Source organism: Alexandromys fortis, unplaced genomic scaffold (assembly GCF_014885135.2).
Source record: "Alexandromys fortis isolate MF-2015 unplaced genomic scaffold, M_Fortis_MF-2015_v1.1 scaffold_10, whole genome shotgun sequence".
NCBI lineage: Eukaryota > Metazoa > Chordata > Mammalia > Rodentia > Cricetidae > Alexandromys > Alexandromys fortis.
Genome location: NW_026067895.1, coordinates 7,658,198 through 7,683,194, shown reverse-complemented (window position 1 = coordinate 7,683,194; position 24,997 = coordinate 7,658,198).

Sequence of the window (24,997 nt, the reverse complement as noted above, 5' to 3'; positions counted from 1 at the left end):
TCTGACAGGTGTAAGATGATATCTCAAAGTTGTTTTGATTTGCATTTCCCTGATCGCTAAGGAGGTAGAGCATGATCTTAAGTGTCTTTTGGCCATTTGAACTTCTTCTGTTGAGAATTCTCTGTTCAGTTCCGTGCCCCATTTTTTAATTGGGTTAATTAGCAATTTAAAGTCTAGTTTATTGAGTTCTTTATATATTTTGGAGATCAGTCCTTTGTCTGTTGCAGGGTTGGTGACGATCTTCTCCCAGTCAGTAGGTTGCCTTTTTGTCTTAGTGTGTTCAATAATTAAAGGCAAACCAATACTCAGAGAAAAAAAAGAACAGACATGAGTACTATAAAGCCTCATTAATGTCCTATTAGGAAGTGTCATGATGTAATGTGCTGGATTCTCAACCAGTAGTAGATATCCCAGAATGTGACTGCATGGCTGTCTGCTTGAAAGACAAAGTGTCCTATATTCAAATATCTTCAATCTCAAGTTAAATCTCCACTTTCAGTAGAGGCAAGAGCATTTTTTAAGATGTCTACTCAACACAAGGGCAAAACCTTTCCAGACTGTTTTGTTGAGATGTGGGGCTTGAAACAAACAGGAACTTTAGAGTGAAAGGAAGTAGTTGAGGGAAAAAATATAAAGTGTGTACTCCTCTTTTCTAAAAGGACCATCCAAGGATGAGAATGCAGGCGAGTTAAACACAGAGGGTCTGACACTGGCTCTGAATGGCTTAGAAGAGCAAAACATTTTCTTTCCCAAAGTGATTTTTCTGTTTTGAAAAGTTATGGGCTGCTCCCTTCATCTTTGTTGAGTTGTTTAAGAGTCACAGTGATCAATATGACATCTTCGGACTTAGTAGATTGTCATGCTCCCTAGGTTTCTGGCACATGGGAATGGTCCTTTTAGTAAGCGCATTTACATGTAGCAGCCTGAAGTCTTAGGAATAAATTGAAATGTGCAATCTGCATTTAGAGAAAATACAAAAGTAAATATAAAGCCTTTTGTTTTCTGAATGTGTTGGAGAAACAATAATCAACATATGCAAAAAGAGTATACGTTTAACAGCGATGTGCTCAGAATTCATTTCAAGGAAAATATCTCCACAATTAAGACATCTGAATCACTTCAAACATATGAGTGCTGGGTGACTGAAACAGATTAGAAGCAAAACTCAGAAAATAGAACCGAGCTGTTGCCAGTGATGAGGACCCAGCTATCTCCCAAAAGGAGCAATAGAGGTAGGTGGGAAGAAAGCATTTCTCGTGGAAAGTAAAAGGCAGGACTGATCACCATCTCACACTTCTGTTTTCTGAACCATTATTCTTCCGTAACATAAAAAATGATGAGGAAAAAAATTGGAGAAAAAAAGAGCTTCCTAGAGAAATGGTCTTTTCTCTAAATGACAAGCTTTTTAATAATTCATCCCTGTTTTTTAGATTAGTAGAAAACATTAAGGTCAAAGTTTGACAATCAGTCTTAAAGTTTGACTGCCACAGACATGTATTTGAAGAACAATAAGCATATGGTTGAGAGTTCTCTTTCTGAACTCAGTCGCTGGGAAATCGCTGGGAATCCGGTGAGCACACGATTGCATTCTCTGAGTTCTCTTACTTCTCTGTCTACAAAGCACTAACCAGGCCTGGGCTTCCTTGGCTTTTAAGATCAGCTGAGATGAAATGGGTGCATTCAAAGTGGTACAGCCATAAGGTTCCTCTTGCTTTATGAACATGCTGTTTCCAATGGTGTTTCTCTTGGGCGTCCCAAACTTCATGTTTATGGTACTTTTGTGAGTGGTCCATCATTTTTGGAATGCATGGGAGATCATTAATATGTGCTAAGCCTCAGGCGGATGCAAGAATAACAAGAAAGGGTGCACTTGTTAAGTCTCGCTGAACAATTAAGACAATACAGAAGGAGAATGGGAGAAATTACTATCTGATGATTTTTGTATTAGGTCTTGATAAAGCAGGGGGAACCTAAGGTTGTAACTGTTGGTCATCTTAAAATTCTACCTATCTTATCATTACTTAATGGCCATCCCTCTTGTAGGAATCGCTGTCTTTCTTTGTACCAATTGCAAAGGGTGTAAGGTGAAGAGAGAGGAAGGACTTGTATAAACATGCTGTATTTCCTGACACTGTACCTGCTTCTCTGTTTCCCTTCTGAAATTTTTATTGAGTCATTCTGTGCTCTAATAATCACCTCTAGGAATAACCAGAAAAACTCCACATTTCCTGCCTGTGTGGGGATTACAAACTCACAGTACAGACAGATAAATATGCATTCATACCCTTGGGCATGTAATAAAATACCTAGGTAAAATATTCTAAGTAAAGGAAAGAAGATTGCAGAGAGTTCACAAAGGCCAGCTGACCTAGACTGACTCGGGTTTTTAAAAGGTGAAGAGAAAAAAAATCAAAAGATAATCAAACAGTTGTAGAGCATGTACAAAGGTCTTACAGAAGAAGGTACAAGATCCCCAAAGAAGCCCAGTGGATTTAGTGGAGGCAGAAGCCAGAAGTGCATGGCCCTATGGTCTCTCTTCTTACTTGAACTGAACCACATGGTGCCCCTGCAGGTATTCTGGTACCAGAAGTTGGGTGTTTCACACTGTGGCTTGAAGAGAGTAGATCACCTTATACATTATACCATGGCAAAGAGAAGAAGGCCATTTAACAGGGTATGCTCTGAACCTTAAGTAGCTAAGACATGCTTTAGGTCAGGTAGATAACGGGAGAGAAGAGGAGAGAAGAAGTAGTAGGTATTTTTTAGATATATTTCAGAGGTCAGATGGAGATTTGGTTATTTCTTGACCTGTGAGGTACAAAGGAGAAAATGGTTTGATAAAGAAATGATTCTTCTGTAACCTTTAGGGTGAGTGTGGCTACAGGTAGTAAGATAGCTGAGTGAAGCTGGAGACTATTTATGCACTGAAGGAAAGAACTAGAGTTAAGAAAGACAAGTGGATATGGAAAAGAAAAGAGAAGAGTGTGATGTTTATGGGTTTCATCCTGGGCAGGATGAAAGGGTAGGATTTGTACTCAGGGACAGGACTGGACTTGGATAGGAGGGAAGGTATTCCTGTGGTGGAAAGAAAGAGACAGCAGAGTCAGGCTAAACAAGCTTTAGCTTGGTAGTGGCAAGCTAAGAAAGTTACCTGCACGGATACTTTAATATTTGAACTACAAACCAGTAGCACTGTGCTCATCATTGGGACCTCACCTTATTCTGTATATGTGAACCAAGCCAAAAATGTTGAATTTAATCTATCAGAAAGATACAATAGAGCAGTGGTTCTTAACCTGTGTGTTGTGACTCCTTTGATTGGTGGAAAGACCCTTCATAGGGATCACCTAAAACCATTGGAAAACCCAAATATTTACATAGCAAAATTACAGTTATGAAGTAACAATGAAAATAATTTTGTGGCTGGGGGGGTGTCACCAAAACATGAGGCACTGTATTAAAGTGTTGTAGCATTTGGAAGGTTGAGAGCCATTAGTGTAGGGTAAGAAGTCCAAGCTTACTTCTATGTTTTGAAAAACCACCAGTCCCTAAGTTTAAATACCCACCAACCTCTGAGCTTGAAATCTCACCAATCCCTGGGCTTTCTTCAAGCTCAGGACTTGAAATTCCAGAAATCCCCACCCTGGAAAACTCCACCCTGAAGAAGCCCTAAAGTCTGCCTCCTGCTCTGTTCTTGTCTGAGCTAAGACAGCCGCCTTTTTGCATCTTTCCCACTAAATCTCCCATGTAAGGTTTGTTTTGTGTAGTATGATTTTGCGATATTCCTTGACTCCCTATTACCAGGATACCTTTTCCCCAATGCTGCAATAGTTGTGAAGGAGAAACCTTTCCTCTCAGAGTTGCAATGCTTCCATTTGGGAGACCCTTCCCCTCAGAGCTGTTACACTTCACAGTTAGTAGGTCTGTGTCTTCTCTCATGGCTCTGTTACTTTCTTTTAAATTTGATGCACACAGTAATTAGTGGCTGGGAGCAATTTAAGTGGCCACACTCCTCAGGTTATATTTTAATATCTTTAGTGGTACAACCCAGAGAAATAATTTCCATAGGAAGTGTTGCATTGAAAAGAAAGGGAAAAATGGGTTCTATAGCAAGAGAATCCTGTTCTGTGATAAATGCAGTCCAGTCTGATGATGCCCAGGAGGGTTTTTCATCTGTTTGCCTGGCTATAAAACCTGACAGTGAGAACTCCACTGCTCATGAATAAAAAGGAAAGTCAGCATATCTGCATATTCATTCCAACCTAGAGAGCATGAGCAGATGTGAGCAGAGAAAACACACACAGGTGTGGAAAGTGACTAGACTTCTAATCCCATGAGAAAACTATTTAGTATTACTTAGCCTTGTTTTCTCATCATAAACTATGAACAAAATCTAAGCTCTTAGAGTTGAGCACATACACTATATAAGATATGTTATACAGGCATAGCACCTACCAGAAATATATTTATTATCACATCAATAATCATAGTGAATTAAGGCTATTCTTTTTATAGATTGGTTTTATCAACTTCTTATCCTACAATGGGGACTTCATAATATCTACTTCATAACCTTGGAAGACTTGAGCACGAATGGTTAACTGTGGGTAAAATTGTTTCCTTGCCGTCAGAATGAAAGGTGTTGTTCTTTCTTCTGCCCATATCTCTCTAAAGAAGTAGTGGGTAGCTGAAGCACAGTTATGGGTTGAACTGCAGAGTATGCTGGACTTTGTCTTTGGGGCTTTGAGTGGGTGATATCTTCAGGGAATGAGAAGAAAGAGTAGGTATGATTGATGCGGCCTCACAGAAGGCAAGTGCAGCCTAAGGACCTTCTCTGTGGTGGCACTCGCTTAAAGAATGGCTTACTTGATTGATTTTGTGGTGTTGTAGAAGAATACCTAGACAAGTTAGGTTATAGGAAACAAAGAATTGAACCAGGCAGTGGTCGCACATGTCTTTAATACTAGCACTAGGGAGGCAGAGGCAGGTGGATCTCTGTGAGTTTGAGGCCAACCTGGTCTGCAGAGCTAGTTCCAGAACAGCCAAGGCTACATAAAGAAATCCTATCTTGAATGGAGAGAGAGAGAGAGAGAGAGAGAGAGAGAGAGAGAGAGAGAGAGAGAGAGAGAGAATTCTTTTCTATAATCCTAGAGAATGCAAAGTCCTAAGTCAAGAGGTTGTCTGATAAGGACCTTCATAATGCATCATCTATGCTCAAAGACACAAGGAGCATGTATAAGAAGAGAGGGAAAACGTGGAGCTTGCATGAGGAGCAACTCCCCCAATCTCTGATCCACTACTGCAGTGGTGGGCTTAACCTATTTGCAAGGACAGAAGTTCATGATATACTCACATCCTGAAGGTCCTTCCCCTCCATACTGCTGACTGAGGTTCAAGGATCCAGTGTGAAAACACTGGGAGACATACTCAAATCACAGTGAGAGCAGAGGCAGTTCTTTTAGAACCATTCATCTTCAGACTCAAACTGCTCCTCAGCCTCATCGTACAATCCCGTCCTGGCTTCCTTCGAAAATGCTCAGTCTTCTCCTCATTTCTTCCAGTCCTGATTCCAAGACTTCAGCTTCTACCTGGGTTGTGTAACAGTTTCCTCAGAGATTTAAACATTTCAGTCTACAGGGAAACTTCTTAAGCAAGACAGTAAACAACTCAGGATAACTTCTGGAAGTCCCTGAAACCGACTAGGTTCACGAAGCTCCTCCTTGTCACAGTAAACAATGAAAGCTGAGAGTTCCTCTCAGACTGGAGAAAGCTAAGCCCCCCCCCCCCCAAATGGTAGCACTGCCGAGAAGATCCAGCCACACAAAATTGCAAAGATTCTGAGACCATATCAGCTTCCCAGAAGGAGCAGAGACCAGCTGAGCTACCTGGATGAGGTTTAGACTAGCTGAGGCACCTGAGAAAGAACCCTCCCCAACCTGTTGAGCAGGCTGCAGGCTGCCCTTGGACCCCAGCTTTGTGAGCTGCCACCCATGCTGGGGTGAGCCTAGGTGATGCACTGCACCTATCCATGAATCATTTCTGCTCCTGTAAGCAACCCCTCACCCATAGTCATGTAAATAACCTCAATAATTTCACCTTGTTAAACTTTGATGGTGGTCTGTATTTGGTTTATTGCAGTTGTCCTATCTGGAGTGGGTAGATGTGTGTGCTGTTTCTCCCTGGAAAAATTTTTGTCACACAATACTCTCCTACCCACAGTGGAAATGGCCATTTCTTTGATGACTTCCCCAACGCTCCAGGCAGTTTATCTCTTCTGTAGGCTCCCAATACTTTCAGGCTTTGGGATATATTTCCATTGTAATACTTTCTGGGTTGGATTTAATTAGATTGTTAATTACTTTGCCTCTCTCATCAGATTTTAAGCATCTAAGCAGCCAAGGACCCAATATACATTTGGCACCACATCAGTAATACTGTGGTGCTAGAGTGTCATGTTGTTTAATAAATGCCGAAGTAAAGAATGGCTGCTGGGGCTATCCTGAAGGACGAAGCTGAATGCATAATTACCTTGTGCGTTTATCTCTCAGAAAGAAGAAGCACAGGAAGCTAGTTGCACATCATGGATTGCCTACAAATATACCAATCCCCTGGCCTATACACATTGAACCTGAGTGACATCGTCTATTACCTTGTTCCTTCACTCGTCAATGTGTGTTCCTATGTATTTGTTTGAGTCATCAGACAGCAAGAACTCTGACAAAAAATAGCTATCTCCAATAATATGTCTGGTTCCAAGAATAGTGACATATCTAAACATGTCTTTTGGTTAGATTATAAACAGAATCATGTTTGTGTTTATAGCACCCATAACTAGAAAGGTGGCTCTCACAGGAGCCTTGAGGGGGTGGTAGAAAATATGTCATATGAAAGTAGAGAGAAGGAATACTGGAGGTTAAAGGTTGAAGTAAAAAATAAGGGCTGGAAATGGGAAAAAAGAGATGGAAGATGGTTAGTTAACCAAAACCAATGATGTATTAAAAAGTCTTATGGAGGCACACTACTTTGGAAGCTAAAAACAAATGTTTTTTTAAAAATTCAACTTTAAAAAAAAAGTAGTTTGGACAGAGGTACCCTTCATGAGTGGACATTAATTCTATTAGAAGTCATGAAAATCTCAGTGCCAAGCATGAGATACCTCACTAGGTCTAAGAGGCCCCAAAGGCCCCCCAAGCAGCGCAGACTGAGACTGTGTCTGAGGGCTGTTTCCTTCCATTTTATAATCCTCTCTAGTTCTGGGATTAAAGGTGTGCACCCCCGGTTTCTATGGTAACTAGTGTGTGTTACCACTACCTAACTGTAAGGCTGTCCAGTGTGGCTGTTTTACTCTCCCCATCCCTAGGAATGCTTTATTTATTAAAATACAATTAAAATGCCACTACAGCCTATTGTCCAGTATCCAGGCAGAAAGTATAGGTGAGGCAACCAGACTAGGAGAATTCTGGAACGAAGCATGCAAGAGAGTCAGTCAGTCATCAGCCAGAGACATTGAGGAAGCAAGATGAGAATGTCTTACTGAGAAAGGGTACCAAACCACATGGCTAAACATAGACAAGAATTATGAGTGAATTTAAGGTGTAAGAGCTAGTTAATAATAAGCCCGAGCTATAGGTCAAACAGTTTATAATTAATATAAGCCTCTGTGTGTTTCTTTGAAACTGAATGGCTGCGGGATCAGGTGGGACAGAAACAACTGTCTACAGGTTCTACCCTGAGCTAAGAAAATATTGTCAACTGATGGCTTCTCTGTGTGTGGGGGGATTCGTTTTTCCTTCATTATGTGACTGTTAATAGGTTCCCCATGTTCCAGTGGATGGTCCTACATTCATGTGCATAAAGGCAGAATTAACTAGGCCCAGTTAGTTATAAAAAGAAAAAAAGAGGAGGAAGAACAGATGAAGGTGGAAAAGGGAATCTGTACCAAGGGATGGGGGAGTTTGGGTTGGATATGAGCATGTCTGAAATTGCCAGGGAATGAGAAAAATTTAAAAGGTGCCTTGCGATGCTGATCATTCAGACAGTGATCATGTGTTTAAATATTCTACAGTTCTGTAAAGATTCAAGGGCTATCTGGCAAAAGAAGAATGTGTGACCCAGTTACAAAAAAAGTACAAAAGGCCTGTGAGTATCTGTGAACTTATACTCTTTCCTTCTAGTACTTTCTGATAAATCAGTAGGATTCACGCAGGCAACAAAATGCAGCAGACATAGCTTTCCTGGGGGTGGAGGAGGAGGGGGTGGCTGCTTCACAACAATAACTTCTTAATTTACAGGTTCATCCTTCAAGAATTTTAAACTCAATTGCATGACATAAATGGACTGGAAGTTTAATTAAAAAGGTAAATGAAATAGTCAACAAGTGATGAAGTAACCAGTCATTTGAAAAAAAAAAAAACAACTACTACTTTATCGTAAATACATTTTTAGAGATTTTAAAAAGGCAAACCAAACCTTCACTCAGTTCATTCCTTACCCTCCATGTGGAGACCAGAGTAGTCACAGACTTTTCCCTAAGGCAGAAGAAACATTTCCATCATCTTTAGAAACAGTGGCTAAGGATGAGGTTCTGTCATCTAACGCTCTTGAAAGAATATTCCAGTATTAACCCCAGAAACCAGGTTGGGGTATTCAATATGAATCAGTGGAAAAGGCAAGCCTCAGCTGGCAAGTCATTGATTTAATTAGTGACCACACACAAGTTAGTAGGAGACAGTCTTGAGAGCTGAGAGTGTGACCTGAAGGATACCAGCCTGATGGTTGTCTTGATGAGCCTTGGGGTAAGCTGATAGCTATGATTTTATTCATGGGATAGTCTTTTATTTTAGACTAGGTTCTTCTACACCCTGTGTTGTCCTGACCACAGATTTCGTATTAAAGCTCACGGGAATTGACTCTCGTCTTAAGTAAACTGTCCCTGATGTTGGATTTGGACCAGAATCCTGTGTTGAAGCTCAGCTGACTTCAAGCTTTGGCATACAAGAGGGAATTCAATGACATTTCTCTGTTATTACTCATCTCTGCTTAGACCTTCCAGGTCTCAGCTCTCTGGATCACACAAAGGACACTCAGCTAATCACTACTTCTCAACCTCTACTCTCAGAAAACCTGTAGAAGCAAGGTCAGTCTGTGCCATAAGCTTTGTATTTCTAATCTACACTCCCACCATGGGAAATGTATTTGGAAGAGTTCCACAGTGTTTGGGACTTGGTTTGTTCTATCTGTTAGCACAACTCCAGCAAATGGGAAGGAGTGTGCATGAAGCACCTTTTCACAACTGTGCATTGCAAAATGAGCTAAGTTTTGAAAGTAGCTGGTTAAAATAGTGTGTGTTCACATATGTATATAGCTGAAGTGAAATTAAATCATTTGTGGTGATAATGTCCTCGGCCCAAGAGCCATAGACTAGCCAACAAAAACCTCAGTATCAGGCATGAGATACTCCCTCTCAAATTGTTGTTCAGGGAGGTTAGAGATGCCCCCAAACAATATAGGCATACATGTGGTATACATACATACATAGATAATACATACATGCAGGAAAACATTCATACACATATATTTTTTTGATTTTTTTTTCAAGATAGGTTCTCACTGTGTAGCTCTGGCTGCCCTGGAATACATTACGTAGAGCAGGCTAGTCTTGATTTCACAGAAATCCACCTGCCTCTGCCTCCTCATGCTAAGTGTTGAAATTAAAGGTGTGCACCACTATGCCTGGGTCTAAAAATAATGCCTGAAGTGGCAATAGAGGCAGGTTTCATAGAAACAGGTAGTGAATGCGAAGGTAGATTTAGGGGCCGGTCTGTATGTTAGCTTCACTTCACAGCTGCCACAGACGAACATTTGTGATCTCTCAATGAGATTTATTTAGGACTCTAAATTCGACATTTTAAGGAACCTCACAAGAAAAGTAACTTTGAAACATGGCCATCTGAAGCTAAGGGTCTTGTTGGACAGATCAATGGATGTCTACTGGGGAGACACTGAAACTCTCTTTCTAAGCTCCTGGAGAAGGAACTTGTAGCCTTGAAATCCACGATGCACTGGGATTGCCAAGCATGTCCTGCAGAAACCAATGCATGCTGCTTAGATTCTCAGGCCACAGAGCTAGCACTTGGAGTGTATACACCCACAGGGTGGGCAAAGCATCTAAAGAAGTGCTTCACCACGTAGCCCAGGCTGGCCTAGAACTTGTAATTCTCCTTACTCAGCTGCCTGAGTTCTGGGATGTCTAGCATATGTCGCCACAGCTAGCTCTACTTTGTACTTTGTAGTGATGACTTTTGAGCCCAGTGCATGCCTACTGATGCCATGCAGTGCCCCATGCCTACCGATGCCATTCAGCGTCCTGTGCCTACTCATAGCATGCAGCGTTCTATGCCTACTCATGCCATGCAGCATCCTCTGCCTACTCATGCCATGCAGCGTCTTGTGCCTACTCATGCCACACAGCGTTCTGTTCCTACCAACGCCATGCAGCATCTTCTGCCTACCAATGCCATGTATGTCCTCTTTCGTGGTCTGGTTTTTCATGCTTCTGGCTTCTGTTTCCTCTTTCAATCCTATCGTTTCTTTCCTTCCATCTCTGCTCAAGCCTTCTTGGCCTTTGTAGATTTTGCATCCTTAGCTCTCTTTTCATCGTGAAGTGTTTTAATTATCAATATTACCTACTTCTTTCTCTTCCAACTTGAATTAGCTGCTATAATTCCACTTTTAGATCTTCATCCACAATTCACATTGTATAAAGCAACAACAAGGGATACTTATCTAAACTAGTTGAAATATAAGAGATTCTCAGTGCCACTCCTCTTATGAAAAGTGGGGCATAGCACACAGTCGCCCTCAGGTTCGAGTAACCATGGAAAGAGAAGAGGGTACTAGAAGGGCCTGAGGACACAAGAAAACTAGATTTGTTTCTTCACAGTCTTGTTCAAGGCTGCTACTCAGAATGCCGACCAACAGTATTGTCCTTATAGACTACAGAAACTTCCAAACAGTGAAAACACACACTTACTGCTGGGGCGCATTACCTGATGGTCCCTAAAGATCCTCCCATGTGTCGGTAATTCTTCATCCCCTCGGCTCACGCGTGTTAACTCTGCAGAAGGATTCATGACATACCCCTCTGACGTCACCAGGAGTGCAAGCACCGGCCAGTCTCTCCCCTTCCCACCATGCAGGCTTCGCAGAGCAGCAGTAACATTTGCCTTAATTCTTTGAGGAACAGTTTCCTGAGTTAAAGCCACAAATCCTTAATTGGCCTATCGTGATCCAATGTACCCACAGGGTTGACTTTGCAAGCAGAAAACTGAAAAGAGACGCCTCCTAAGAAGAATGCAATTAACAGGTATATTGGGAGCTAGACTAGGACATCTACAGACGAGACAGCCCAATCTTTTAAATTCGATGCTGAGTTATGAAATGATTGCTAAGGCCTTCCCCAGACCTCCTTCCCCAGGCCTCCCCTGGCCCCAGGGAAGGCTCTTCTCTCCAGCACTCTCATCTATGGATGAAATCAATTAATTCTGCTAATGACATAAGATATTGCTCTCTAAAATGTGAATCTGGCAATGAGCTAGATAGAGATGGCTCCAGGGTTTCACCTGATGAGTCAGCTCTCCATAATTACAGGAAATGCATTCTAGGTGAAGTTCAAGAGTAGAGCTGGGATGCTTGTTCACCGTGTCTGAGGCAAACAACTCTGTCAGATGAGTGGCTTCAACCACGAGGTCGTAAACTTAAGGGGCCTTCCTGTAGGTCATGTTCCCCACAGCATCTCCAGCATTTATACGCTGGTCTGTATTCAAAGGTCAAAACTGCTATTGAATGTTTAAGGCTAGATACAACTTTTAAAAGTAGATACAGTTCTAGCCTCCAGTGAGGCACGGGAAAAACTCAGACAAACAAAGGTGTGAGAAAATACTGAACAGCTTCCCTAAGTGGTGACGTGAGGGTGTGACCAGCGCTTATGCTCGTCATCAGGTGATCTTAACTCTAGACTTCTTTGAAAACTTGTTAGGATTCTGTTGGATTAAAGAGACTGAATGATTGGAGACTAATGGGTTGGGCCCAGAGGCCAGGTTAGCCTGGGACCCTTGCTCTTAGTGGTCCATCAATGCAAGTACTTTTTGAGCTTCTACTAGGTGCTAGTGCTTTGCCTTCCACATGTGGGACCTGGAGTATGGTGGGAAAACATAAAAAATGATGTAATCAAAGGGTTACTTGCCAGAGAAGGCCTTGGCTGTTAAAGTTGAAGAACAAGGAGGCATCAATGAGGAGTTTGCAGACAGGGATGGGAGTGGGAGAAAGAAGAACACTTTATCTGAAGGGAGTGCCGGAGCTAAGGGTCTTCAGGAGAGGAAGGGTTGGGGCATAGTTAATAACTGAAATAGTGAGGGGTTATCTTAATGAAGGCCGGCACTAGACCTTCGGAGTCGAAATAATTATTTACCGTTTCTCTTTAAAACGACAGTTGTGCTATATTTCTAAAGTTTGTCCATGAAATATGCAAAGCAGGCATTTGAAAGTCATGGTGTGCTATGGGAATTTTATGGGCATCAGTATGGTGTCTGCCCTGGGCCAAGACAGGGAGCTGGAAGATTTATTTGGCATATTAAGTGATGTTGAAAGGAAAAGGATATTAAAGGCTCCAAACTGTCAGCTTTTAATGTATATGGTGAAAGACCCAGGGGGGTTAGATTGTGCCAAATGAGCAACTGGCTCCAGTTTTCTTCAGGTGTGCTGAGTACTCACAGCACCGCCTGGGTAATACAGGTGAGTGATGCTTGGCTCCTCAGTTCAACAAGTAATCCCCCACCCCCAAATCTGCTTCTTGATTTTTTTTAAATGTATGTTTCAAAATGAATCAGCCAGAAAACCTTCAAGTCTTTCTATTTTGCTTTCAACCTCTAGGCTTTGTCCTCTAAAATATTATTACACATGCGTCTTCATTTTGATTGGTATCTGGTGCAGCTGATTGTGCTATTCAGGTTAGCAGAGACTACCAGAGCAACCGGCCACCCATCAGCTGAGGCATTTTCCAGAGAAGGGGCTTAAAAGGTAGAAGCCATATTTTTCTCCAGAAGTATACACATAACCACCATAGTTAGAATGGACTTTGGGACCTTTAAGTACTCTGATGTATGAATGTATACAAATGCTTGCACAGAGATGGCTTAACAGTGAAGGCTCAGTAAGGCATCTCAAGCGAAGAAGAGACTGGCATATACTTATTGGTCAAAATGCAGGGAGGCCAAGAGTTCAAGGGCAAAGCAAAGACGAAGACACAAGAGAGCAGCTTCTAAGCTGCCCTCAGTGGTACCGTAGCCTGCACCAGCTGCCTACAAATCAGCTCTGGCTCACACAGAATCAAGGCACGATGGGCCTTTCTAACGGAGTTCTGCTCTTCCTTACACCTTTCTCAGTAATGAAAACAGTCCCTTTTGGATGTGTGTCTATCTTCCCAGGCTAATGTCTATGCTAGCCTGGCCACCAAATTCAGAAACAACTGCATTTAGGACGTGACAGGACTGAATCCTGGCTTCAGTGTTGATTAGCTCTATACTTATGATCAAATCACCAACTTGGGTGATCATCTATAAAATGAGTAATTTTGACCAATAGTTTTCCGTTTTTGTGGGAGTTAATGAAGAATGCAGAGGGAAAACTTATTAAGGGGTAATAAGGTCTGGGCTTTAATAGTTTTTTTTTCAACTCCCACACTATTTTGAGATTCACTGCTTTGGGGGATTAAAGAAAAAGGGAAGCAACAGGCACCTGGCCATCCATCCCTGTTGCTGGACATCTTGTGATGAAACAGAAACGAAGCCATCTCACACGGCAACTCCTACATGAGCACCACCACTAACTGGATGCTCAGTCGGTCAACTTATGTGATACATGGTGTCCTCACTTACAGAACAGAGAAAAGAGGCCATGAATTTAATGGATTAACAGAGGCTCCTGACAGTTACTGATTGAAGTCAATTCTTTTTTCTTTTACATGTAGATTTAATTTTTTTACTAGAATCTTCTAGACACAAAACTATTTGAATTTGACTCCACAAAAACTGTCACATGGTGTTCCTAACAGATTGCATAGATCTTGAATGTAAATATTGACTATATGGCTACCGTCATCATGAAAGTATACTTTTGGCTTAAAAAAAACTAATACTTTTATATACAATTCTATTTAGTCGCATACAATTAAAACATGTTTTTGCTTCTATGCCCTCACTTGCAAGCCCTCCATACTAATTTCTTATAACCACTTAATAACTTGAGTTGACTTTTCCTAAAAGGTCAAGGAAATACTTAGTTCTGAGACTTAAAGCAGTAGTTACTTACTGTGGAGGCCCTCTTAATTCATGACAAATAGCCTGACTAAATACAAACACAGGCCACGTCACTATACCAGGTCTCCCAGATTAGCCCTATACTTTATTAATTTCTCCCACCTACAAAAATAATTTAGGTAGAAGATTTATATAGTTATCAACATCTTCAAAATGGATGATACCAAGCATAGTTTTATAATGTGTTAGTTATTAAGAAAATGGTTTTAAAACGATCCCTCCTAATGAGATGTAATACAAGTAACAGAATCTCATTCAGTCTGGCCTCTGCTCTAGTTGGATGTTCAAGGGAGGAAGTCATCTGAGAGCTGGAGGTGGATGAACGGAAGCCAGAAGAAAGCAAATGGACAGCATCCTTAATGGCCACCCTGCTGGAGGAACCCTGTTGCCAGCAAGCCAGTGGGAAGCAACTAGCTTAGGAATCAGCCTTGGAGCAAGGCGTGAGTTTTTACGGGAGCTCTTGTTTTTTTATATGACATCTGCAAGGTCTCAACTGTTTTGGACCACACAGCCTCCCTGCTTTCCACACCTCCCACTTCCTTTTGTTGTGTTATTCCTTTCATTTCTGTCTCTTCCTTTTCCTCTGATCCGTTTTCCTTTCATAATGAAGCAGTGGATGAAGAATTAGTGTATATCCTTACAGTAAAGACCTCCTCTGGACAGATGCCCCTTCTTGCCTTATGAGGACAGAGTGGACCAAACATCATTGACACCATCTCAGATGCCTCCATATTGACAGCTTACACCAGCAAATGGCATTTGATTTAGTGATACTCAGTACAAAAACATATATCAGAACTTTACAATTTTCTCCTGTCTTCCAACATTCCTTGATTAAATGTTGACAAGGACAACATTAATGGTATAAATCAAAAGGTTTTACGTGATTATAGTTTACAAGGAAATGTTTTATCCCACTTTTGTGGCAGGTTTTATCTTCTCCAGTCATACTGAGTACATTACTTTGCTCACAAAGAAAACCCCACATCATAGCCTCAGTAAAACTAGGCAAATGATCAGATGAATATAAGTTTGCTTGTGATTTGCATTAACTATTAGAAATCAGCAGAAGTAAGTGTTGTAATTTATTGGGCCACATTCAATTGTTCCTTGCATTTAAAGGTAACATGTCTAATTTAAAAGTTTTCGGGTGGGGAGATCCCAGGCATAGGGAGATTTCCTGAGCATTGCATAGGATCTGATGTGAAGTTAGGGTGGTGAAGGTCTGTGAAGAATGAAAGGACAGGACGATCCTCCCCTAAGCTCCTCGGGGCAGAACAGAGAGAGCTCTTGCATGTGACCTGCAATCATGTCACTGTCCTCATCATTCTGATGACTTGATTCAGAATGTTAACCACAGACTGAAATGATCTTGATATGCTCTGTTATGCTGGTCCACAGGGCCCATTTCCTCTAAGAAGTTAACTCCCACAGAGCCCAGAACAGGATTGGGTTCAACAAAGTTGCTTTACCACAAATAAATTTAATAAATGAATTCAAACCTCTTAAGCATCAATTTTTGCATCTGCTTAACGAGCAAAATCATACAACATACCTTGCTAGAATGCTGAGCTGACGGAAGAAAAAGCTACATTCACAGAAAACAATGTAGGCAAGATGAAATCCCAAGAAATGTTACTTCAGCTTCTACAAGACATTATGCTATTTTCAATGTTTACTAGCTTGAAGTTTCTAACTTTACCTCTTTCTTCTGATTTTAGCTGACTGCTGTTAAGTTGTAAATTGCTTGCCTTGTTGGAGCAACATTAAGTAGACAAGTTCTTGTCGCTTAGCAACCATTAGAAACTTTAAAATGTTGAGCAAGTTAATTTGTAACCAATTTTGAAATGGAGGGAAGCTCTGATCTGTGGGGAGAGTAGATGGAGTTGCTGAGGGAGGGAAGGGTAAGGAAGACATTGGTGTCAAGGGTCCATGCGAATGACAAACTGAGCCTGCGCTAGGGAGATCACTATTAGCCTTGGTCAGAAAGGGACGCCCGTCCTGCTTGTAGTCAGCATTAGTTTAGTTGTTTGTAGGGACAGACAGATGCCTCCTTTGGTATCATTTGATCCTTGTGGCAATCCCCTCCCCCCTTTTTATTCTAGGAACTGAGTACGGAGATTTGAACATGCCAGCAAGTATTCCATCAGTGAATTACATATTCCCCAGTCACCCCTTTTTCTTTTCTTTTCTTTTCTTTTCTTTTCTTTTCTTTTCTTTTCTTTTCTTTTCTTTTTATTTTGAGAGAGAGTCTTACTCTGTTACCCAGACTGACCTTGAACTGGGATCTTACTGCCCCAGTCTCCAAGTAACTGGAATTATAGGTGTGGTCAGAACAGCTCAATGTCATTTTATCCCTACTCGAACAAAGAAAACTGGGCTCGAAGATGATAACTCAGTCAGTGAAGTTGCCACACAAGCAGAAAGAACTGAGTTCAATGATAGCAGCCACACTTTACACCCCGAGTCAGGTGTTACACACTTGTCACTCCAGTGATGGGGAGGCAGAGGCAGGGGTATCACTGGGACTCAGCAAAATGGCAAGCTCCAGGCTAGTGGAAGACTATCTCAAAAATCAAGGCGGGGAGGGACAGCAACTGGGGAAGGGCATGCAAGGTGGGTCTCTGGCCTCTACACATGTGCACAAAATACATAAAACACATACACCACACAGAAAGAGAGAGAGAAAGAAATACAGAGACAGAGATGGAGTGAGAGAGACAGAGACAGAAAGGGATGGAGAGAGGGGAGAGAAGGAATGATAATAAAAATGTTTTAATTTTTAAGGAGGCAAACAGCATAGCAGTTGAAGGACTGAGTCAGAAAGTAAGATCCAACACATACAACTTGGGGAAATGACTTAGGTCTCTGTTTATCAGCTCCTCCTCTGGAAATTATAGTAAGAGTGAGCATTAATATTTAGAAATTACTCAGGATGTGGGCTGAATGTGTATGATTGTCGATAAGGATATATACAGCTAACAGTTGGGGATACAGGGTCTTTCAAAGCTTTAAAAATGCTACGTTGGTCATTTTTCACAAACTGAACATACACACGTACCACCAACCAGACCATGAAACAGAGTATTTCAGGCCCCCACATCAGGCCTCAGATTAGTTACTTTTCTCAGTCTTCTGACAGAAACAAGGGCAGAGGGACTTATCATGGCTTGCCGTTAGAGAGGATGTAATCCATTTTGGGGGAGAAGCCCTGGCGGAGTTCACGGCAGTGAGAACGTGGAGCTGGGACACTTCAGATATTGTTCCATGGACCAGGAGTTGGAGAACTCTGTGTGAAACTGGCCAGTGTATGACCCTCAAAGCCCATTGCCATCAGTGATCTGCTTCCTAAAGATGCTCCCTATTTCTAAAAATGCAACAGATCTCTCAAAATAACACTTCCAACTGGGGCCCAAATGCTTAAACACACAAGCCTTCAGGGGACACTTCATTTTCAGACAGTAACCCTTCTCTTGCTCCATCCTTCATTCCAAAGTAACTAACATTGTGACTCCTAAAACAAAACAATCTTGCTGATTTTCGCTCCTGTAGAAAAACAGTTGGGCAATATGAAGCCCTTTCTCCCTGCATGCAAAACAGTACGTTCTGTGAGAATGATTTAAGTGTTGAACATTTATCCTCTCATAGGGATGGAATTCTGTTTGTAAAACTATGACAATATGTAGATCCATTCTGAAGTTTAATAGTCATCTCGATAGTCCCTGAATTTAAAATAGTAGGGGCTGGAGAGATGGCTCAGAGGTTAAGAGCCCTGGTTGCTCTTCCAGAGGACCAGAGTTCAATTCCCAGCAACCACATGATGGTTTACAACCATCTGTAGTGGCATCTGATGCCCTCTTCTAGCATAAAGGTATACATGCAGATAGAGCACTTGTATACATTAAAAATAAACAAATATTTGAAAAAAAAGCAATAGTAGAAACGCTCTGTTAATGCCAAGCAGTGGATATGTGCATATGTTTCACTAGGTGTGGTTTTTCAAGTGGTTTTAGAACATAATGACTGAATATGATCATTATGAGCTTTAGAATATATTATAAAACAATACTTCCACCACGTATGAGAATTCTTTGATTATCCCATTGTAGCTAGACTAGTGTGTGTGGGGGGGCACAAGAGAGCGCCACATTGTGTTTCCTCTTTGTATTGTCTCAATGACTAATAAAAAAACGAACACCTCATACCACAAAATAACACCAAGATACAAACTCTTCCCCCCTGTGGTGAAAGGTTATATTCTCTGAACCCACATTTTTTTTTGTTTTTAATAACTGCCTTCATTTAAACAAAAGCATTACAAAAAAATTCAAGTCCTGATTTTGAAACCTAGGGCTTCCACCATTTCTATTTGTATTCACGTTGTATTTCTTTTGAATGTGAAGAGCTATCCTCTGGTAATAGAAGAAAGAGAGGGGAGTCTGCCCCCAGATAAGTTTCCTTTTCCTTTTGTTGCTCTTCAAAGAGGAATTAAAATATTATCTCACTGGGCAGGCAGCTGGGAGCTTAGGAGAGGAGGAGGGGGAGATGGAGAGGGGAGCTGACCTACTTCTGGAAGCTCCTAGATACCATTTTCGGTGATTGCAAGATGCTTTCAAAAACAGGTGTGTGTGTGTGGGGGGGAGGCTGAGCGTACGCATAAGCACAACAACACGGAAAGGCTCCTGGGCACTTTGTAGGGGAATTTGGGATGGCAGCTTTCGGGTTTGAAGTTTCACCTCCCACTCTCAATGTATGCTCAGGTAACCAAATCCTTCTGAGGGAGATCAAGGAAGACAAAATTATTTTCTGGTATAAAATGAAAAGACGCTGAATTGTTCCTGTCTGTACTGTTACACAGGTGCGCAAGTGTTAGTTCCACATTGTCTTTATCATCACCACAGGTCTGGCATCAGCCAGAATGCAGGTCCTTCATCTTCCAGACACACACCGAAGCCACTCTGCCACTGCCCTTCAGACACAACCCTAAACCATTCCTCCTTTTCATAAAATGACTCCAGTTATTTATATAATATACATATATGTGTATGCATATTTATAATTTATTCTTGGTTTGTACTGAGAGTCTACCTTCCCGTAGTTGAAAGAAATGTCTTCCCTAATGACATCTTTAATTTATATTTCTATTATTTATAAATGTATATTCATTTCTTTGGAGGGGGAGGTGTACGTTGAGTCGTTTGTGCCTGTTAGAACATTGCGGGAAACAAAGTGGACTTGAAGGCCTCCCGCTGTAGGTAAATCCTGCTCTCCTCTAGCCTTGCCCACCTTTCACTCTCATGACACACTGACCTTGACAGAGAGTCCTTTGATGACCTTACATTTTCATTTGTCTGTGAAGCACTGCTACCATAACCCGCAGAGTGGGCTGTAGGTTAAAGATTAATACATCTTCTGGGAACTGGAGAGACTATCTTCAAAGTCATGGTTTAGGTCATTAGAAGTCTATTAAACAAACATCACCCTCAGGGATTAAGAGGCAGTAAATATAATTTCTGCTATCCCAGCAGGGGCTATTCTAGCCACGATGCATGCTGAGTGGAATCTCCATCACTGTTGACCCCAGAGGTGAGTGCCACAAACTCACACCAACACAATGAATCCAAAATCACTTCTGATAATGCATTCTCCTGAACTCCTGACACCATCTGCCTGATTACAAAGAACATTAATTAGTGCAGGAAATTGCTAACTTTTTATCGTATGTGTGTGCTGTACATGGATGCTCAAGCATGCACCCGTAGAGGCCAGAGGGCTATGTCAGATGACTTTGTCTACCATTCTTCACGGTAGTGTTTGAGACAGCATTTCTCACTGAACCTGGAGCTCTCTAATTTTCCTGACTGGCTGGCCAGCAAGTCCCAGATATCTTCCTATAGCTGATCCCAGTGTTAGGATCACAGACATGCACCACCAAGTCCAGCTTTTCATGTGGGTACTGGAAGTCTGAACTCAGGTCTCCATGCTTGTGTGGCAACAAACCATGGAGTCATGGAATCATCTCCCTGGTTTAGGTGTCCATGTTTTCACTCTCTGGCTTTCATTTTAGATCCTGACTACAAACAGGCTTGCTGATTTGATGATGCAGCATTTCTCTTAGCTTCTGATTTTAGGGAGAGAAATTCAATGCCTCCAGCTGATAGCCTCATGACATGACTCAGCAATTATGTCTAACACTATATGTTCCTTCAGTTAGCATCTAAATGCCGATGATTATAGGCTGGGCAGGGAAACATGCCCTAGGCAACCTGTGTTGGACTAATGGTCATGATGTGTGGATTCACAGAACTCAGAGAATATCTGGACGGGAGTAGTTGTGACATGGATGGTTGAGGTTGTTACTAGTGATAAACGCTGAGTTTGGAACTAAACTAAGAAGGTTTAAATTACAATCTGCCCCTCTGTGACTGTGTGGCTTTGGAGAAGTCATGTGACTTCTCTGATTTAGTTTTCTCATCTATAAAACAAAGATAATAACAACCTAATGCAGGCACGCCTTGATGCTTGTGAGTTAATATGCATAAAGATGCTTACAAAAGTCTTCTCCATTTTAAATGTCACTGTTGTCATAATCTGTACTGACAGAGCTGCTGCATGGTGTGCAAAAAGTAGCTTATGCAGCTGTTTTATGAAATGTCCTTTAAAATAATTTTGCATAAAAATTAAAGGCTATACTAGGGATATAAACGGTGGCTAACTCAGCATGATTTTAATTTGCTCCATTTCTGCATATGGTTTGTATTGCTAATTGTTTATAATTAGACTCCATTACTTTTAATCAGATAAAATAACAAAACAGTATAAAAATGTACTTTCTGATATTCATCCCTCATTGATGAAGTCCTCCAGGACAGGAGATTCTAAAACCTCTAACTAAGTAAAGGGGCAATTGATGTACTCTTTCTTGACTTCCTTGGCCTCACTCTTTGTAATGTGTTAAGTATGACACTAGGCACTGGGGAGACAGTGATTAACCTTCTGGGTCCTTTAAGGAACTTGCAATACAGTAAGATATACAGATAAACCATGTGAACACAAAGTCCTGTGAGGGCAGAGGACAGTTTGGTGTGTTTGAAAGTCTCCAAGGAGATGATGACCCCAATGCTCTTAAAACACAGGTTGAGGCAGATGGAAGGGGATAAGACAGAGCTGGGGCTGGCCCACAAAGCCAGAAGACAGTCTGGTAAGGGAAAACCATATGACTTCCAGAAGGCTACAGCTGCAGATGAAGGGAAGAAGTGAGACAGAGCATGGTGACAAGGGCATGATTCTGGAAGAACCCTCCTCCATGCCATATGGTTTGAACATAATCTTAAAGATGCCCAGTGCAGGGCTATTGAAAGCTTTTGAAGTCATAAAGATGAAGGGGATCAGAGGTATAGTCACATGAGTTTTGACAAGAGTGATGCAGGGCTCTGGAATGAAGTTGCATCCTTTCTTTTTTTCATGGTGGAAGCAGTCCCCTTTCTTTGTGAGCTAGAACTACCGTCGGCTCCATCTGCTTTCCTTTCTTAGGCTTATGCCATGAGGCAAAATGACTGCTGTTGGAATTCCCACAGAACTGGAAGCTCTCTGAATGCTGACTTGACAACTGGATAATACAAATGAAATTTGCCTTGGTATAACAGATGAGATGTTCATACCCTGTTTTACTAAGATCTGAGGAAAAATAATTCAAAGGCTCCCAGTATAGTCATGGTCTTTCAAATTGAGATGCAAACTTTCTATAGCATAGTGATTTCTAGAAAAATCATCTAAAGCTACATTAACCATGTAAAAAACAAGTTTCAGTATGGCTCTTGTTACGATCTGAAGGCACCTGTTTGAGAAATTGCCATTGGTTCTTAGAGAGTGCGCAGGCTAGTGAGGTCATTTCTCAAGCATCCGTGACACATTTTTTTATTTCTGATATAATCCATTGTAAGTGGACAGACAGATTTCCACAATATTTTCATAGAATCAGGTGATGTGGATCACATGCTCTTAAGAGTGTCACAGAAGGAAATTGGAGGTGGTCAAACACAAACACAGTTGAGATTACCTAGCATTCCAGAAAGTGTATGAGAAACATCTGGAAAATGGAACTCTAATGTTTGGGGAATTAGGCTCTTTGAAAAAAGATGCTAGGAAGGTGTTCACTCCATATTTAATGGGAAGGCAAGTGCTGAGACAAGTGGAATTCACAAAAAATGAACCTACGGGAAGAAAGACTTTATTATCTATAAGAACCTGAAAGGTTGAGGGGGTCAATGTTTAAGAGCATTGCTCTTAACTGCTTTTCCAGAGGGGACCCAAGTTCAATTCTCAGCACTCATATGGCAGCAACTATCTGTAACTCTAGTTTTAGTGGCTCCGGTTCCCTCTCAAAGATAAGCCAGTTAAACACCAATGTGTGCACACGCGTGTGCACATGCACACACACACACACACGAACATGAAATGGTCCTTCGGATCTCATCCAGCTTCTCTGGTCTACATCAGGATCTCTTTTTATAGTATATGTATTTGGTAATTTTTTAGATCTATTTTTCAATTTCCAGCCTTGTGTTTCCTGGTCTCTTATAAGAAACCATTTGACTATAATCAGCTCAGCTGAAGAATGTGAGAAACAATTGCAAGTGCTAGATTTACCACTTCAGAATTCATTCTTAGTAGATGCTTTAGTAAGTAATTATGTTTGAATGGGTGGAGGGATATAAATGCCAGGAAGTAATGATGACCCTCATGAATATTTTTTCAGTTCAGTGTGTATCTGATATAACACAATCTGCAAACCATATGGAAAGGTAAGTTTTAAGAGTGAATAGTGATGGCATTCCATTAACACCACAAGGAATCAAATTGTAAGTTGAATAGTCAAGCAACAATCATCACCACTAACAAGCCGCAGCTCATCCGTCTGCTTTCGAGTTCTCTAGAAGAAGTGAATTCAAGTTAGACAGAGATTTGCCTTGAACACCAAGGTTGACTCTGTATCATGCTGGGTACCATGGGGCAGACTGAGACACAGACAAAATTGGCTTATGGAAGTCTAAAGCAATAATGTTCCCTTGTGTGCCTAATCTGAGAAGCCTTGTTCAAATCTCCAGAAAAGAAATGCAATATCCTGGAATGAAAAGTACAATTCTAGCCATAAATGAGGCTACATTCTTGGCCTTAGTGACATAATGCTAATTGTCTTTTGTCGTTTGATGACTCCGTAGCACTAATGGAGGCACATTTTCCTGCAGTACAATTTTCTATCTCTCCCAGCTTGGATCTTTGGGATGGATTGGTTTTGATAATATACTGGCAACTATGCTGATTTCTTACATGGTGCTTTAGAATGTGACTTTAGGTGTAGAATTTATAGCGTAACTCTTAATGGGTGTTTTGGTCAGAACCCAGAAGATCTTTTCTAGTAAGAGGCCATTGAAATTAAACGAGCAAGTTCTATGTTAGAAGAAGTCTCTTGATTTGGAGATAAAGAGAATCCTGGAAATGTAGAATTCAATGGTCCCTTTCAGGCATGGTGATTGGTTCTGAGCCCCTCTGATGGACACCAGGAATTGGCAGGTCCGTAAGATGTAGATGATTTTAGAGACGCTTACAATCTTATCTTCAGCGAATGTAGTGAGAATCCATGCGAGGAGTGATCAAGGGGAGAATAATGGGAAGCCAGGCAGGGATTGACAGGTGAGCTCATGCACTTGCTTCTTCACTAATGGAGAAGGGAAGCCAGGCACTCCTTGAGGCTGGAATGAGAAAAGCTTAGGAGGTGTCTGGCTAGGTGTTTCTTGTAGGTGAGTGGGAACCAGCTGCTGTAAGGCATGCTAAAACAAGGCAAGGCATGGTGGACTGGATCCAGAATGTAAGACAGAGCCACTGGAGGAAATTTAAGCACAGACGTGACAAAATTCAATTTGAGTTGTCAACAAATCAGAAAAGTATTCAAAGTATTTTTTTTTCTGTCTCCTTACCAGATGATGGGGCGGGGAGGGGGGTTTCTATATCGACCTATATAACATAGTCAAGCTCTGAAAGCTAAGTGCTCCCTATTGGCTTCCATTGGACAAAGGCCTACAGCAGTGGGAGCTGTACACCTCATGCATAATGCACAGACCTTCAACCATTGAGTTAAAGGCAAGATTTGCGACATGTTCTGACATCTTCCCTTTGCCCAAGGTAGGGAGGTTTTCCTGAGAACGTTCTGGTTAATGGTCATCCAGTTTTAAAATGTGGCTGTGTTCCAGGGTCACCTCACCACCTGAGACTACTGAGGACAAGGCTGTTAAGTATCACGATTTATTATGGAAATATCGAATCTATAAACATTCTTTTGAATTGAAATCTAGGCTAGAATGAGTCAAGCAGTTCCAGGGAAGAATACCATGGGGGGCATTTTACTCCAACTCTCTAACAAAATGAAAATAAGTCACTTACAGTAAGAACTCAAGGGCATTTCTACAAAGTATGTGGCTCTTCAAGGAACTTAAAGTATTTTATTATACATACCCATTCTCTTCTCAACAGCTAGAAAACACACTCTTTGAGACTCTTGCTTGCATGCTATAATGCTTAGAGATTATTAGGTAGCCATAGATGTGGTTACTCAATACTAGGTA